This window comes from Girardinichthys multiradiatus, chromosome 17 (assembly GCF_021462225.1).
Source record: "Girardinichthys multiradiatus isolate DD_20200921_A chromosome 17, DD_fGirMul_XY1, whole genome shotgun sequence".
Classification (NCBI taxonomy): domain Eukaryota; kingdom Metazoa; phylum Chordata; class Actinopteri; order Cyprinodontiformes; family Goodeidae; genus Girardinichthys; species Girardinichthys multiradiatus.
Window position 1 is genome coordinate 9,444,810 of NC_061809.1, and position 16,433 is coordinate 9,461,242.

The following is a 16,433-nucleotide window of genomic DNA, read 5'->3' on the forward strand; positions in this document are numbered from 1 at the left end:
AGTTGGTCTTCCTTTTTCTTTCATTTTGCTTGGTAGTTTTATTTGCATTGTTCTAGTATAGAGATTATTGATTGAAATATAGGGCAATTTAGAGAAACCAATTAACCTAACGGTTATGTTTTTGGACTATTAAAATATTAATATTAAATAATATATTTATAATAATATTTACAACATGAGGATAAATGGAACTTTAGACATCGTTTACTTTGAATAGTATTTTAATATGAACACTGAAATACTGTAATCTCTGAATGTTCATCCATAACAAGAAAAGTTGTTAGCACAGTTGGTTGCAAATTATTTATAAAAAGACCCAAACCAGTGCAAAAGTAAAACCCTGCTCTTACATTATAGTAAAAATACTTATTTAAAAGTAACTTCAAAATAAACTTCAACTGGTCCGTTAACACACTACACTTGCACTACAAAATTATTGGATAAAATTATATAAAGGATGCAAAAACTGATAATCTTTTTTCAATATCTTCTAAAAAACTCTTAATACACACTTATTGTGTATTAATAAAAGGAAAATATTAGTTTGAAATAGTTGAGTCAAGTCGAGTCAATAGTTGTAAATTAATAAAAAGTCATAGCATTGTACATGAGCACAAAGACGTATATTTGTGAAATACACTGCTCAAAAAAATTAAGGGAACACTTAAACAACACAATATAACTCCAAGTAAATCAAACTTCTGTGAAATCAAACTGTCCACTTAGGAAGCAACACTGATTGACAATCAATTTCACATGCTTTTGTGCAAATGGAATAGACAACAGGGGGAAATCTTTGCCGATTAGTAAGACACACTCAATAAAGGAGTGGTTCTGCAGGTGGGGACCACAGACCACTTCTCAGTACCTATGCTTTCTGGCTGATGTTTTGGTCACTTTTGAATGTTGGTGGTGCTTTCACACTTGTGGTAGTATGAGACGGACTCTACAACCCACACAAGTGGCTTTGGTAGTGCAGCTCATCCAGGATGGTACATCAATGGGAGCTGTGGCAAGAAGGTTTGCTGTGTCTGTCAGCGTAGTGTCCAGAGCCTCGAGGCGCTACCAGGAGACAGGCCAGTACACCAGGAGACGTGGAGGAGGCCGTAGGAGGAATAACAACCCAGCAGCAGGACCGCTACCTCCGCCTTTGTGCAAGGAGGGACAGGAGGAGCACTGCCAGAGCCCTGCAAAATGATCTCCAGCAGACCACAAATGTGCATGTGTCTGCACAAACGGTTAGAAACCAACTCCATGAGGATGGTATGAGGGCCCGAAGTCCAAAAATGGGGGTTGTGCTCACAGCCCAGCACCGTGCAAGACGCTTGGCATTTGCCAGAGGACACCTGGATTGGCAAATTCACCACTGGCGCCCTGTGCTCTTCACAGATGAAAGCCGGTTCACACTGAACACATGTGACAAACGTGATAGAGTCTGGAGACATCGTGGAGAGCGATCTGATGCCTGCAACATCCTTCAGCATGACCGTTTTGGCAGTGGGTCAGTAATGGTGTGGGGTGGCATTTCTTTTTCCCCAGAGGCAGCATGACTGCCATTAGGCACCAAGATGAGATCCTCAGACCCCTTGTAAGACCATATGCTGGTGCGGTTGGCCCTGGGTTCCTCCTAATGCAGGACATTGCTAGACCTCATGTGGCTGGAGTGTGTCAGCAGTTCCTGCAAGATGAAGACATTGAAGCTATGGACCGGCCCGCCCGTTCCCCAGACCTTAATCCGATTGAGGACATCTGGGACATCATTTCTCGCTCCATCCACCAACGTCATGTTGCACCACAGACTGTCCAGGAGCATGCCCAGGCGTTGTAGGGAGGTCATACATGCACGTGGAGGCCACACACACAATACTGAGCCTCATTTTGACTTGTTTTAAGGACATTACATGAAAGTTGGATCAGCCTATAGTGCGCATATTTACAAACAACAGTATATATTTGATCACTTATTTTTTGACATCTTAGGGGAAGCTGAGTGTCCCTTGCAGTATTAGAGCAATCGCCACTGATTCAGATCTAGGATGTGTTATTTGAGTGTTCTTGTTATTTTTTTGAGCAGTGTATATCAACACTTTTATTACTTTAAGTTTTGTGTTTTTCTTCCAGTAATTAAATTCCACCACCACAACACATAATTGTTCAGAGTATTGAGAATTGTAAAGCACTACTAACTACAAACCCCGTAGATGGGGGGGGGGCCTCTGTAGCTCCAGGCCTCGTGCTCCTCTGGTCTTCCCGGACTGTGGTGTAATGTGTAAAAGCTCAGCAGGCCCTGGCAGCGACAGCCAGCGTGTTTGGAAACTGTCAGTGTCCGTTCTATGCCAAACAGCCACAAGATGTATGCCCCCAGCCTCTCTCAACTCCATGCCTACCCCACTGTTTTCTCTGCAAAACATCCCCTCTGGAGCCCAAATGGCAGCCAGTTTCTCAGACAGCCCACCGCTGACCCCTTCAGGCCAGGAAACTGTCGTCTGGCCAACAACTTAAAGAACCCAGGGGCTTCAATTTTCCTGTCCCTACACGGAATTCCTGTCTGCATTAGTTTCTCTGTCTGGCCTGGGAGGAAAGGGTGGGAGAGAGCTCGGGTTTGCATTTCTAATTTGAGTGCCTCATCACTTCTCTTTGCTACAAGATTAAAAAGTCCACTTATTCCTCCACAGTCTGTTGTTTTGAACCCCACCCTTCCAGCAGACAGCCATGTGCCCACAGCTGATTTTGAATCATAGACATAGTTGAATTTTTTTGTTCTTTTCATCTTTTAGTTTTTTGTCTGAACAGTTGATGAACGTTCATGAAATCCCACCTTTGGTTTTCGGCAATGTCCTGGCCCGGTCTCATTGTAAACATACATCACCAGATGGCACAGGGGCGCACTCATGAAGGTTTTTCTTAACCAATTTGGACAAATCAAGGACAATCCAACCCAAAGACCTTTAAGAGAGGAGAGAGTGAAAAAACAGCAAAAGGAGGGATTTGAAGTTTCCACTTTGGAGGGGTGGAGGTGTCCTAATGGCTTGGTGTTAACACGAATCCCTACCCAACGCATTAATGGCCTTCACTTTCTCAGGCACCATAATGGCCCTGGCTCTGGTCGCTGTAGTCTGCATGTAGCGGATATAGCACGGATTTATTGCGATATTCTCAGGGATTACAGCATCAGTGAGCTGTGTATTACGAGTAGATTTAGAGCCATAACTCCTGAAGATAAGGGGGGGATTGGGGCGATTGTTTAAATGGCTTGTGTTAGCCATCATCATGAGGCGAGTGTGTGCGAGAACGCGTGTGCGTATGGGATACAAGGAAAGATTCAGAACAGTAAAAGTGCTGACATTCATTGAAATTCCAATCCAATCTCATTCACAATATGTATTCTGAAAAGCTGAAAATGAATTCAAATTAATGCCTTATTTAACTGAAAGGCTCTCTAGATAATGAAAAGCTTTCTGTTGCATTAATCAAAGGGAAAATTCCAGCGATTATGCACAATCACAGCAATTTATTTTCACATCATCAGTTTCCTTCAACAATTTTATAAAACGGAACATCATTAGGGAATATACAACACAGCAAAAAGCAAATAATGCCTCCTCTAATGAAAAATAGTTTGACAAATCAATTATGTTTTTCACTCCAGATCCTTGGAATGCATCCTGATTGTTGAGTTTTAATAAGCGTCCATATTATATATATATATATATATATATATATATATATATATATATATATATATATATATATGACAATGAAAATGAAACACCTGTCATTTTAGTGTGGGATGTTTCAGGGCTAAATTGGACCAGCCTGGTGGCCAGTCTTCATTAATTGCACATTGCACCAGTAAGAGCAGAGTGTGAAGGTTCAATTAGCAGGGTAAGAGCACAGTTTTGTTCAAAATATTGAAATGCACACAACATTATGGGTGACATACCAGAGTTCAAAAGAGGACAAATTGTTGGTGCACGTCTTGCTGGCGCATCTGTGACCTAGACAGCAAGTCTTTGTGATGTATCAAGAGCCACGGTATCCAGGGTAATGTCAGCATACCACCAAGAAGGACGAACCACATCCAACATGATTAACTGTGGACGCAAGAGGAAGCTGACTGAAAGGGATGTTTGGTTGCTAACCCGGATTGTATCCAAAAAACATAAAACCACGGCTGCCCAAATCACGGCAGAATTAAATGTGCACCTCAACTCTCCTGTTTCCACCAGAACTGTCCATCGGGAGCTCCACAGGGTCAATATACACGGCCGGGCTGCTATAGCCAAACCTTTGGTCACTCATGCCAAAGCCAAATGTTGGTTTCAAAGGTGCAAGGAGCGCAAATCTTGGGCTGTGGACAATATGAAACATGTATTGTTCTCTGATGAGTCCACCTTTACTGTTTTCCCCACATCCGAGAGAGTTACGGTGTGGAGAAGCCCCAAAGAAGCGTACCACCCAGACTGTTGCATGCCCAGAGTGAAGCATGGGGGTGGATCAGTGATGGTTTGGGCTGCCATATCATGGCATTCCCTTGGCCCAATACTTGTGCTAGATGGGCGCATCACTGCCAAGGACTACCGAACCATTCTTGAGGACCATGTGCATCCAATGGTTCAAACATTGTATCCTGAAGGCGGTGCCATGTATCAGGATGACAATGCACCAATACACACAGCAAGACTGGTAAAAGATTGGTTTGATGAACATGAAAGTGAAGTTGAACATCTCCCATGGCCTGCACAGTCACCAGATCTAAATATAATTGAGCCACTTTGGGGTGTTTTGGAGGAGTTAGTCAGGAAACGTTTTCCTCAACCAGTATCACATAGTGACCTGGCCACTATCCTGCAAGAAGAATGGCTTAAAATCCCTCCAACCACTGTGCAGGACTTGTATATGTCATTCCCAAGATGAATTGACGCTGTATTGGCCGCAAAAGGAGGCCCTACACCAGCTTTCCTGACGTCCCGTCGGGTGCCTGACATAAATCCGGAGCTCTGACATTTTGCTGCGTAGCAGATGTTCTGGTGTTGTGGTAGGAGCTCGCTGTGTCAGAGCGGCCCTGTGGTGAGGCACTTTACAAGGCCTCCGGGATGAGTGAGAGACCACACTGACCACAACACAAAGCTCTGGGTACACTGTCAGAAAGCCCAGCGTACACGGCTGAGGATGTTCTCCAGAAATTATTCACTCCCAGTCTGATATAGCAGACATGAATGTTCTGGCAATAGTTTACTGCACTAACACTGAATTAAGGATTTAGAAATACTTCAACAGCATTGCATTTACAACAAAGTTAAACTGTGATGTGAACTTTAAGCAGGTAATTTTCAGCAGGGATCTGATGTATGGCTCGTTGAAAGGAGTCAAATGTTCTGGATCGATGGATTTGGCTTTTGCATTCATTCCCCCCACCTGAACACATTGTTCACATATTCATACACTGATACAAATATTGGTAGGCAGCTTGGAGTTAAGTTCCTTGTCTAAAGGCACACTGACAAGAGGAAGGGAGGAAGCTGGAATTAAACTTACAACCTACTGATCCAGAGCTGCCACATAGTGATAAGATTAATAGAAACATAACTTTTCAAATGATGATTCTATTTATTCAAAAGGCTATCAAAGCTTCCCCCACTAACCAGGGCGTGTGTCAAAAACTCTGACCCCATAAACCTAACAACGTTTTATGCTACTCTTGACAGCAAACACTGAACATTTGTAATAAGTGTCAACAAGTCTTTTTGCAGCTGGAATTTCTGCCAAATTCTTTGTGGAATTGTTTTATTTCAGCAGCATTGGAATGTTTTCCAAAACAAAAATTGCCTTTTTAAGGTCATACCACAACACCTCAGTGGAATTAAAGTCTAGTCTTTGACTAGCCCCCTCCACAACATTGATTTTAGTTTTTCAAGCCATTCAAGTGTTGTTTGTGCTTTTTTGTTTTTTTCATTTTCCTGCTGCATAATCCTACTATTCTTGAGCTTAAAGTTAAACTGATGGCCGGACATTCTCCTTCAGGATTTCCTGGGAGAAAATTCATGGTTCCTTCAAGTATGGTAAGTCGTCCTGGTCCTGATGCATTAAAGTAGCCCTGATCATCACACTTCAACCACAATGATTGACTGTTGGTATGATCTTGTTCTGAAATGCTGCGTGAGTTTTACACTAGATGTACCAGAACACACACCTTCCAGAAAGTTCCACTTTTGTTTTCCCAAAAATCTCAAGGATGTTCAGGATGTTTTTTTGGTAAATGTGAGACTGGCTTTTGTGTTCTTGTCAGTTAGCTGTGGGTTTGGGCCAGGGAACTCTCCCAAGGATGACCCCTGTGTGTCGATGCGATCTTAGAGTAACTTTGGCGGGCTGACCACTCCTGGGAAGGGTTCGTGTAATTACGATTTGTGAATAATAACTAACCGTGGATCACTGGAGTTCCAAAGACTTAGAGATGGCTTTGTAACGTCTCTAAGTAACGGTCTGAAAACAAGGTAAAACAAAAGTGAATCTCAGACAGAAATCTGTTTGTCAGCTACAGTGCCTTGCGAAAGTACTCGGCTCCCTTGAACTGGTCAAACTCTTGCCACATTTCAGGCATCAAACAAAGATATAAAATTAAAATTTTTTGTGAAGAATCAACAACAAGTGGGACACAATCGTGAAGTGGAATTAAATTTATTGGATGTGTCAAACGTTTTTAACAAATAAACTGAAATGTGCAGCGTGCAATATTATTCGGCCCCTTTACTTTCAGTACAGCAAACTCACTCCAGAAGTTCAGTGAGGATCTCTGAATGATCCATTGTTGTCCCAAATGACTGATGATGATAAATAGAATCCACCTGTGTGTCTCCGTAAAAATGCACCTGCTCTGTGATAGTCTCAGGGTTCTGTTCAAAGCGCAGAGAGCATCATGAAGACCAAGGAACACACCAGGCACGTCCGAGATACTGTTGTGGAGAAGTTTAAAGCCCGATTTGGATACAAAAAGATTTCCCAAGCTTTAAACATCCCAAGGAGCACTGTGCAAGCAATCATATTAAAATGGAAGGAGTATCTGACCACTGCAAATCTTCCAAGACCCGGCCGTCCCTCTAAACTTTCATCTCGAACAAGGAGAAGACTGATCAGAGATGCAGCCAAGAGGCACATGATCACTCTGGATGAACTGCAGAGATCTACAGCTGAGGTGGAAGAGTCTGTCCATAGGCCAACAATCAGTCATACACTGCACAAATCTGGCCTTTATGGAAGAGTGGCAAGAAGAAAGCCATTTCTCAAAGATATCCATAAAAAGTCTTGTTTAAAGTTTGCCACAAGCCACCTGGGAGACACACCAAACATGTGGAATAAGGTGCTCTGGTCAGATGAAACCAAAATCGAACTGTTTGGCCACAATGCAAAACGATATGTTTGGCGTAAAAGCAACACAGCTCAACACCCTGAACACACCATCCCCACTGTCAAACATGGTGGTGGCAGCATCATGGTTTGGGCCTGCTTTTTGTCAGCAGGGACAGGGAAGATGGTCAAAATTGATGGGAAGATGGATGGGGCCAAATACAGGACCATTCTGGAAGAAAACCTGTTGGAGTCTGCAAGAGACCTGAGACTGGGACGGAGATTTATCTTCCAACAAGACAATGATCCAAAACATGAAGCCAAATCTACAATGGAATGGTTCACAAATAAACGTATCCAGGTGTTGGAATGGCCAAGTCAAAGTCCAGACCTGAATCCAACCAAGAATCTGTGGAAAGAGCTGAAGACTGCTGTTCACAAACGCTTTCCATCCAACCTCACTGAGCTCGAGCTGTTTTGCAACGAAAAATGGGCAAGAATTTCAGTCTCTCGATGTGCAAAACTGATAGAGAACAATCCCAAGCGATTTGCAGCTGTAATTGCAGCAAAGGGTGGCGCTACAAAGTATTAACGCAAGGGGATCAAATAATATTGCACGCCCCACTTTTCATTTTTTTTATTTGTTAAAAAGGTTTGACACATTCAATAAATTTCATTCCACTTCACGATTGCATCCCACTTGTTGTTGATTCTTCACAAAAAATTAGAATTTTATATCTTAATGTTTGAAGCCTGAAATGTGGCAAGAGGTTGACCAGTTCAAGGGGGCCGAGTACTTTCGCAAGGCACTGTATAGCTTTGAGACAGAAGGAAACAATGAAAAAGTTCATGTTTGCATTACCTATACTATAAATCAACAACAAAACAATTCATTTAGAAAAAAAACGAAAGTAACAGTCTTTATCAGTGGTACATTTTTCTCTATCCTTGCCAATCAGCCCGCCTTGAACTGAAAAGTGAGATTTTTTTCTCCTTTAGTTATTGTGCCAAGCTGTCAGTTCATACACAGAAGTATGTTGGCTCTAAAACACTCCGATAGAGCCACGTTAGCATGCAAGAAGACAGCTCTCTCTGTCTGTGCATGCTTGTAAAGTGTGTGTCACCAGATCTCCAGCCTACATTCAGACGGCGACAGACAGACATTATGTAGCCGTGTCACTCAGAGAGAGGGAGAGAACGGACGAACATCTCTGCTTGTTATTCAGCTTATGGATTATGTTCTGTTTAAATGACATCTTTTCAGCTCTGCAAAAACAACTTTAAGGCCCTGTTTTTGTTATTATTATGAAACACATTTCATCAAAGTTTTTCTTTAAAAAAATTGCTGCCACAATAAACACGCTTAAAAACCTTACATAAAAATGTAGCTGGATGTCGGCCATTTCACTAATCCTCTTCAGCCAGTGGTCAAAGGTGAAAATGAACACTTTATGGTGAGAATATTGTCATTTATATTTCTGTTACTTTTGCAACAATTGTTTGCTTTTTAAACTTTTATTTTCCTTCTCAGATGCTCAGTGAAAGGCCCTAGGCAGGTTTAATTGGTGTGTATGGACAGTTGCCACAAATAACTGTAATTATCAGAAATGACTTGCTCCATGAAAACAGTCCCACGTGTCATTTAGGGTTTTCAATGTGGCAGACAGATGTCAGTGTAAATTGGTCTAACAACAATTTGCTCTTTTTTTAACTATATTACTTCAAAAATGGATTATTTGACTTCTGCCTTATGTGATGTCACCAGAGGTAGGTGCATGTGGAAGACTCCTTTTAGTAGGGTAGATTTGTACTAAATAAAATCAACAAAGTAGCAGAATAAATAAGAACCAACCAGAACACATTATATATTGTAGGTGACAAACTGTTTCTAAAGTGAGTTTGATTTTGGTCTGGATTATTAGCCTATTTATTTTTTTAATCAAATGAACATATTTAATATTTTATTTGAATCACTATTTATTCATTCATAAAGTTTTCCCAATCATATTTAAAAATCACATTTTTTTTCCTAAAATATTTGTATAGAGAATATGTAAGATATTGGCAACATACTTACCTTATACATCAGGTTTTGGAGAAAAGAGGTCAAATGCTTGTATCAAAAGTAAAACAATTGGTGTTAAAGGGTTAAATCATATTGCAGTTCAGATTAACTCTTTCCATACAGCAATAAAATAAACCTCTTGATGTTTATTGGTGTAACGCTGGCTAAAATGAGGGATTAATCGTGCATGCTTTTATAATATAGTTAGGTTTGTTTTATCTTTTTTTTTGGTTGTTGTCTAAGACGAGGAGATAAATAACTCACAAGAAAGATGAAAAATACAAAACCCACTGAGAAGAGACCACACGCGGAGGGAAAAAAAAAAGTAAAGATGGAGGGTCTAAGGAGAGGGAGCTAAGGAGAGGGAGAATGCAGATGTGTGTTGACAGTTTTGATATCTGCCGCTCTGTGGGTCATTAAAAAAGGCATAGCCTCTCCAGTTAAACCCTGCTCTGGGAATCTGATCTCTGAGCTGCAGGGTGGGTTGAACCGGGACCAAGACTCATCAGCCAACAGACCTTACAGGGACGAGGGCGAGCTGATTTTTCAGAGCTGCTGGACTTTCCTTTAAATTCTGTACATTCAACTAGAAGTGATTTGTTAGTGTTTTAATTGAACTATTTCATTTCATGTGCAAACAAAAAAAAGCTACTTGAAGCTGCAGGGCCTTCTTGTTAAATAAATTCCAGGCTGTCTTTTCACCGAAAGCCATACAGAGACATTAAATCAAAGACAAACTCTCACTCGGAGGGAACAAGTTAGTAAAAGGCAATCTGGGGAACAAGCTGTAAGTGTTGTGTCTGTTGTGTGTGTGTTGGGACAACTGCTACAGTGTGCGCTCCTGCGTTTCTGAGACTGCTGTCTCCTCAGTTCTAAGTGAGAGTTTTATTTGCGACGGTATGTGTGTGTCATAACAAGAACATAATCTATAGGAGGGTGCAAGGTGTGTGTCTGCATGTGTGGGGGCGGGCGACGGCTTGTGGCTTGAGTTTTTTTTTTTTTTTGTGAATGCTTGGAAGGGAAAATAAAATACACTTCAAGAGTATGTTTATGTGTATCAGGAAGGGATCATGTGTTCCCGTTTCAGCACGTTTCTTCCGCGTTTGGACCCTTCCACAAATCTCTGCAGCGGCACCAGCGGTGGGAACAGCGGCGCTGGTGACATTTGGGAGCAATTTTGAAGTGCGCCCGCAAAGGTTGTCAAGGGATTAATCTCATCTCACGCTGGGGCGCTGAAAAAAACGGCTTCCTCCGAGAATTAAACACAATTTACCCATCAAGACGGGTCTTTCAGGATGGGAGACAAGCATAAATAATATCTCCTCGGTCCAGATTTGCTAATTTACAAGCTTAGCATCTCCAAATGTTATTAGCGGGAATGACGAGGTTACCAGAAGGCGCTGTAGGGAATGATTTGTTATCCGGGCAAGCAGCAGCTGCGGCAGAGAGGAGCATGCTGGAGTGCTCGGATAGAAAAAGAGACGTACCTGACACCCACTGCCTGCCTCATCTCTCCTTCCCTACACAACAGCCGAGCTACACACACCTCAGGCTGGCAGATAGGGAACTTGGCATCTCTCAAGCTAATGTTCTTTTCCACTCCTCTCATTCTCATGTGCTTTCAGTCCCCTCTTTCTGCCTCCCTCTCTTATTCCCACTTATTTTCTCTACACTCCCTTGTTTCTCCCTCTCTCTTGTTCTTGAGGCAGGAAACATCAAACGGGACATGTGTGCAACTGTTATCATTCTGGCAAGTACAAAAGCAGCCAGTAATGGTTATTGATATGGGCGATATGGCTCACTGCCCAGGGCAGCACAGCCTGCAGGGCAGCAGGAACACAAAAATAAAAAAAGGAAATGTAAGTTGTGCCCTGAAAGAGTTTTCTACAGATGTTTTGCCTGTCCAGTCAATAGGGATTAGGTGAGCCACAAAGTGTAACCCCTAAATTCCACATCCTCCATTACTGCTCCGTTCCGCTCAGGTCCGTTCACGTACGTCCGACGGAGCAACTCTGTTGTTATGTTAATTAATGAGAACGGTTCCACATTCTATTTGACTGCTCCGAACATCACAGTCGACGGACCGGCTCTCCGTCATTCTCTGTAAAATTACAGAAAAACTCTAATTTTCTGGTCCGCTCCGGTCTGTCTGGCCCTGGTCGTGTAAACCAATGTACCACTCGTGCGCGTTCTCTTCGGGCTCCTTTGAACTTGCAGCGGAGCTCGACAGAGTTATTGCGGATTCAGTAGGCGATGCTTTTTACGGACTGACGGAGGCATTCTGGAACGAAATGATGTGGAACCTAGTGGGTGAGTGCTGTAAGATAAATATTGCTGTATGAACGGCTAACGGCACTGAAGTTGCTTTTGCAGCTTCCACTCTGGCACCAAATTAAGGCTATTTCAGTGTTTTTAAGAAGTCTACATCGGTTACCAGTATCAAGATATACCAAGGTGGTCAAAGTTTAAATTTCAGAATTACAAAATTTCTACCATTCTTACGATTGTAAACATTTAATAAGGCTATTACACTTTCTGTTCAGAAAGGCTTTTAAAAACAGGAAAAAAAAAATTTGGTTGTTTTGAAAGATTCCTCATCACAAAAATTCAGAAGATTTAAAAAAATACAGTTATGGCTAGCTTATCTGTAAAACAGCCAACTGCAGGCTAACTACCCAAGCAGAAAGTCCTAAGATATTCTAAAGTTTTAAAGTAACCTTAAAAGTATGCAAAAAAGTTCCAGAGTGAACACCATTTTTTCCCACTGTTTGGGGTTGCACCCCGCTGTCGCTCCCTTATCGGTTTTGACGCATTACAAATCACCAATCATCCTTACACATTTATCTAAATTTAAAGAAAGTCGCTGTGAGTAATCTAAAGGCATGCTGCCCATCTTTTTATTGCTTAAGGCTTTTTTGAAAGTATTGCTGGCATACAATGAGGGTAGAGCTGCATGTCTTTTAAGCAGCAGGCTGCAGGCTAGCATACCAAAATGAACTAACAAATAGCTTGTTAGACAAAAAGAAAATATTTTGCACAATAAGCATGTTTACTTAAAACACTAAGTCAGTGGGTGTTTGTTCTACATTTACTACTGTGTACATCTGAAAAAATATAGTGAAATTAAAAATATGTTGGTTTTTCAAAATAAAATTAAATAAATATAATTTTATAACTGCAATAATTAAAATATAATTTGAGCAACAGCAAGTATGCTTTGTAAAATGGCAAAAAATAGCATAATATTCTGCACATTAAGGATGTTTACTTGAAAAGTTCTACTAAATTTATAATTTTTGCTCAAGTCGTATAAAAATTTACATAAATAAATGTTATATATAATATAACCAACAATCACTGTTATATAAATTAATTACCAGCACAAATGACTTATACTTTCCTAGTTTCAATAAAACAAAGTTGATAATGTAATTTTGTTTTCAATCTTTGTGGTGTGTACATAAGAATCAAATACCAGTACATAGTATGTCATTGGTTTTGTTTTTTTCATTCTTTCATTTTTTTCATTAAATAACGCGAGACCTAATGCTAAATCTTCACAATTATGATAACTTTCATGATAAAAAGTTGTTTTATATTTTTGCAGTATGGTCTTCATTGAGGGAGGGTGTACTTGTGGGGGAACAAGGAGGGAATACAAAAGGAGGAACATTTTTGCAAGAACCACCACTGGAAGCAGCAATAAAAAAACAAGAAAGCAGCTATTTTAGATATTAGGCATTCCAGTCAAAGCAAGTACACTTCATTCAAATCATAAAGGAGCTATACATGGAACTTTCTGGACACAAACAATCCCAATCCTATTTTTTCTAGAAAGCTTTAGCTGAATTTTCTTTGATTAAGTTTGTAAATAACTACCTGCATTTAGATGCTGCACCTTGTCTAAGCTGACAAGCAGCTAACTCCCCCAATCTGCCGTCGCTGCCGTCATGCGAGATGGATCATTTGGTATGTACCTTTGTAGGTGTGCATGTCTGAGCGTTTGTGTGCGTTTAAGAGAGAGCATTTTGATCTTCACTGGCTGTTTATCTTGCTAAAACAGGAGTCTCCCGTCACTCCAGACCTTTTCTGATCCTGACAGATGAGTTCAACCCCAGCCCGCAGCCTCCGAGGGGAAGAGAGTGGAAAGGAGATGAGGGAGGGAATGAAAGGAAAGGAGGTGGGGGGATAGGAACGAAACAGATAGATATAGGAAAACAGAAATAGGAGAAAGTGAATGCAAGAAACACAAAAAGGTAAGAGAAATAGTGGAAGGGAGACAGAAAAGGAGAGGAGTAGAAGAGAAAAGAAGGTGCTTAGCTTCACCTGCCAGTCTGAGTTAGTGAGGATGAGCCAGAGTTCCCTGCTTCTGGAAGCTTAGTGTCAAAGGTGGAACTGCAGGGCTCTGTCTGACATGTGTGTGAGAGTGTGTGTGTAGACTGCATTTGACTTTATGCCCAGTAGGGGTTCCCCTGCACGTTCCAGTTTCACTTTTCCCAGTTCAGATTACTCAAGAGGTTTGAAAAGTGTGTTCATGTGTCTGGAGACTCAGAAAACCAAAAACACAGAACCATCATCCTCTTTGACAGAATAGGCAGACATATAGGTCTTGTTTGTGAGTATCTTGTAAGTTGGATATAGGAGCTTAGAAAAGTACATCTTAGCAAAAATGCATCAAAAAGAAAACAGCACGAGAACACGTTTTCTACATTTTATGCATTTTTTTCCCTTTACAGCCAAAACCATTACCAAAAACCTAAACTAGCACAATGTGGAAAAAATATTATACATGGTTTATAGACTTTTTTTACAAATAGAAATCTGTATGATGTGTGATTTAGTATTCAGCTCCCCAAAGGCAATACATGGTCACGTTTCTACTACAATTCAAACTGCAGAAATCAGCTCTGGACATTTGCAGAACATATGTATTGTTTACCTTCTCTGGAAAATACTTTAGGCTTGGTCAGATTGGATAGATAAAGGGGTTGGACAATGAAACTGAAACACCTGGTTTTAGATGACAATAATTTATCAGTATGATATAGGGCCTCCTTTTGCGGTCAATACAGCATCAATTCGTCTTGGGAATGACATATACAAGTCCTGCACAGTGGTTGGAGGGATTTTAAGCCATTCTTCTTGCAGGATAGTGGCCAGGTCACTATGTGATACTGGTTGAGGAAAACGTTTCCTGACTAGCTCCTCCAAAACACCCCAAAGTGGCTCAATAATATTTAGATCTGGCGACTGTGCAGGCCATGGGAGATGTTCAACTTCACTTTCATGTTCATCAAACCAATCTTTCACCAGCCTTGCTGTGTGTATTGGTGCATTGTCATCCTGATACACGGCACCGCCTTCAGGATACAATGATTGAACCATTGGATGCACATGGTCCTCAAGAATGGTTCGGTAGTCCTTGGCAGTGACGTGCCCATCTAGCACAAGTATTGGGCCAAGGGAATGCCATGATATGGCAGCCCAAACCATTACTGATCCACCCCCATGCTTCACTCTGGGCATTAACAGTCTGGGTTGTACGCTTCTTTGGGACTTCTCCACACTGTAACTCTCCCGGATGTGGGGAAAACATCAGACTCATCAGAGAACAATACATGTTTCACATTGTCCACAGACCAAGATTTGCGCTCCTTGCACCATTGAAACCGACGTTTGGCATTGGCATGATTGACCAAAGGTTTGGCTATAGCAGCCCAGCCGTGTATATTGATCCTGTGGAGCTCCCGACGGACAGTTCTGGTGGAAACAGGAGAGTTGAGGTGCACATTTAATTCTGCCGTGATTTGGGCAGCTGTGGTTTTATGTTTTTTGGATACAATCCGGGTTAGGGCCACAAATGTGCATGTGTCTGCACAAACGGTTAGAACCCAACTCCATGAGGATGGTAGGAGGGCCCAACGTCCACACATGGACGTGCAGGACGCTTTGCATTTGCCAGAGGACACCAGGATTGGCAAATTCGCCACTGGCGCCCTGTGCTCTTCACAGATGAAAGCAGGTTCACATTGAGCATATGTGACAGACGTGACAGAGTGTGGAGACACTGTGGAGAGCGATCTACTGCCTGCATCATCCTTCAGCATGACTGGTTTGGCAGTGGGTCAGTAATGGTGTGGGGTGGCATTTCTTTGGAGGGCCTCATGCTCGCCAGAGGTAGCCTGACTGCCATTAGGTACCGAGATGAGATCCTCAGACCCTTTGTGAGACCATAAGCTGGTGCTGTTGGCCCTAGGTTCCTCATAATGCAGAACAATGCTAGACCTCATGTGGCTGGAGTGTGTCAGCAGTTCCTGCAAGATGAAGACATTGAAGCTATGGACCGGCCCGCCCGGGTTGTAGGGAGGTCATACAGGCACGTGGAGGCCACACACAATACTGAGCCTCATTTTGACTTGTTTTAAGGACATTACATCAAAGTTGGATCAGCCTGTAGTGTGTTTTTCCACTTTAATTTGGTGTGACTCCAAATCCTGGCCTCCATTGGTTAATAAATTTGATATCCATTGATGATTTTTGTGTGATTTTGTTGTCAGCACATTCAACTTTATACAGAACAAAGTATTCAATGAGAATACTTTATTCATTCAGATCTTGGATGTGTTATTTGAGTGTCCCCTTTATTTTTTTGAGCTGTGTGTGTGTGTGTGTGTGTGTGTGTGTGTGTGTGTGTGTGTAGCCTGGTAGCCAGTCTTCATTAATTGCACATTGCACCAGAGAGAGCAGAGTGTGAAGGTTCAATTAGCATGGTAAGAGCACAGTTCTGCTCAAAATATTGAAATGCATACAACATTATGGGTGACATACCAGAGTTCAAGAGGACAAATTGTTGGTGCACGTCTTGCTGGCGCATCTGTGACCAAAACAGCAAGTCTTTGCGATGTATCATGAGCCACGGTATCCAGGGTAATGTCAGCATACCACCAAGAAGGACGAACCACATCCAACAGGATTAACTGTGGACGCAAGAGGAAGCTGACTGAAAGGGATGTTCGGGTGCTAA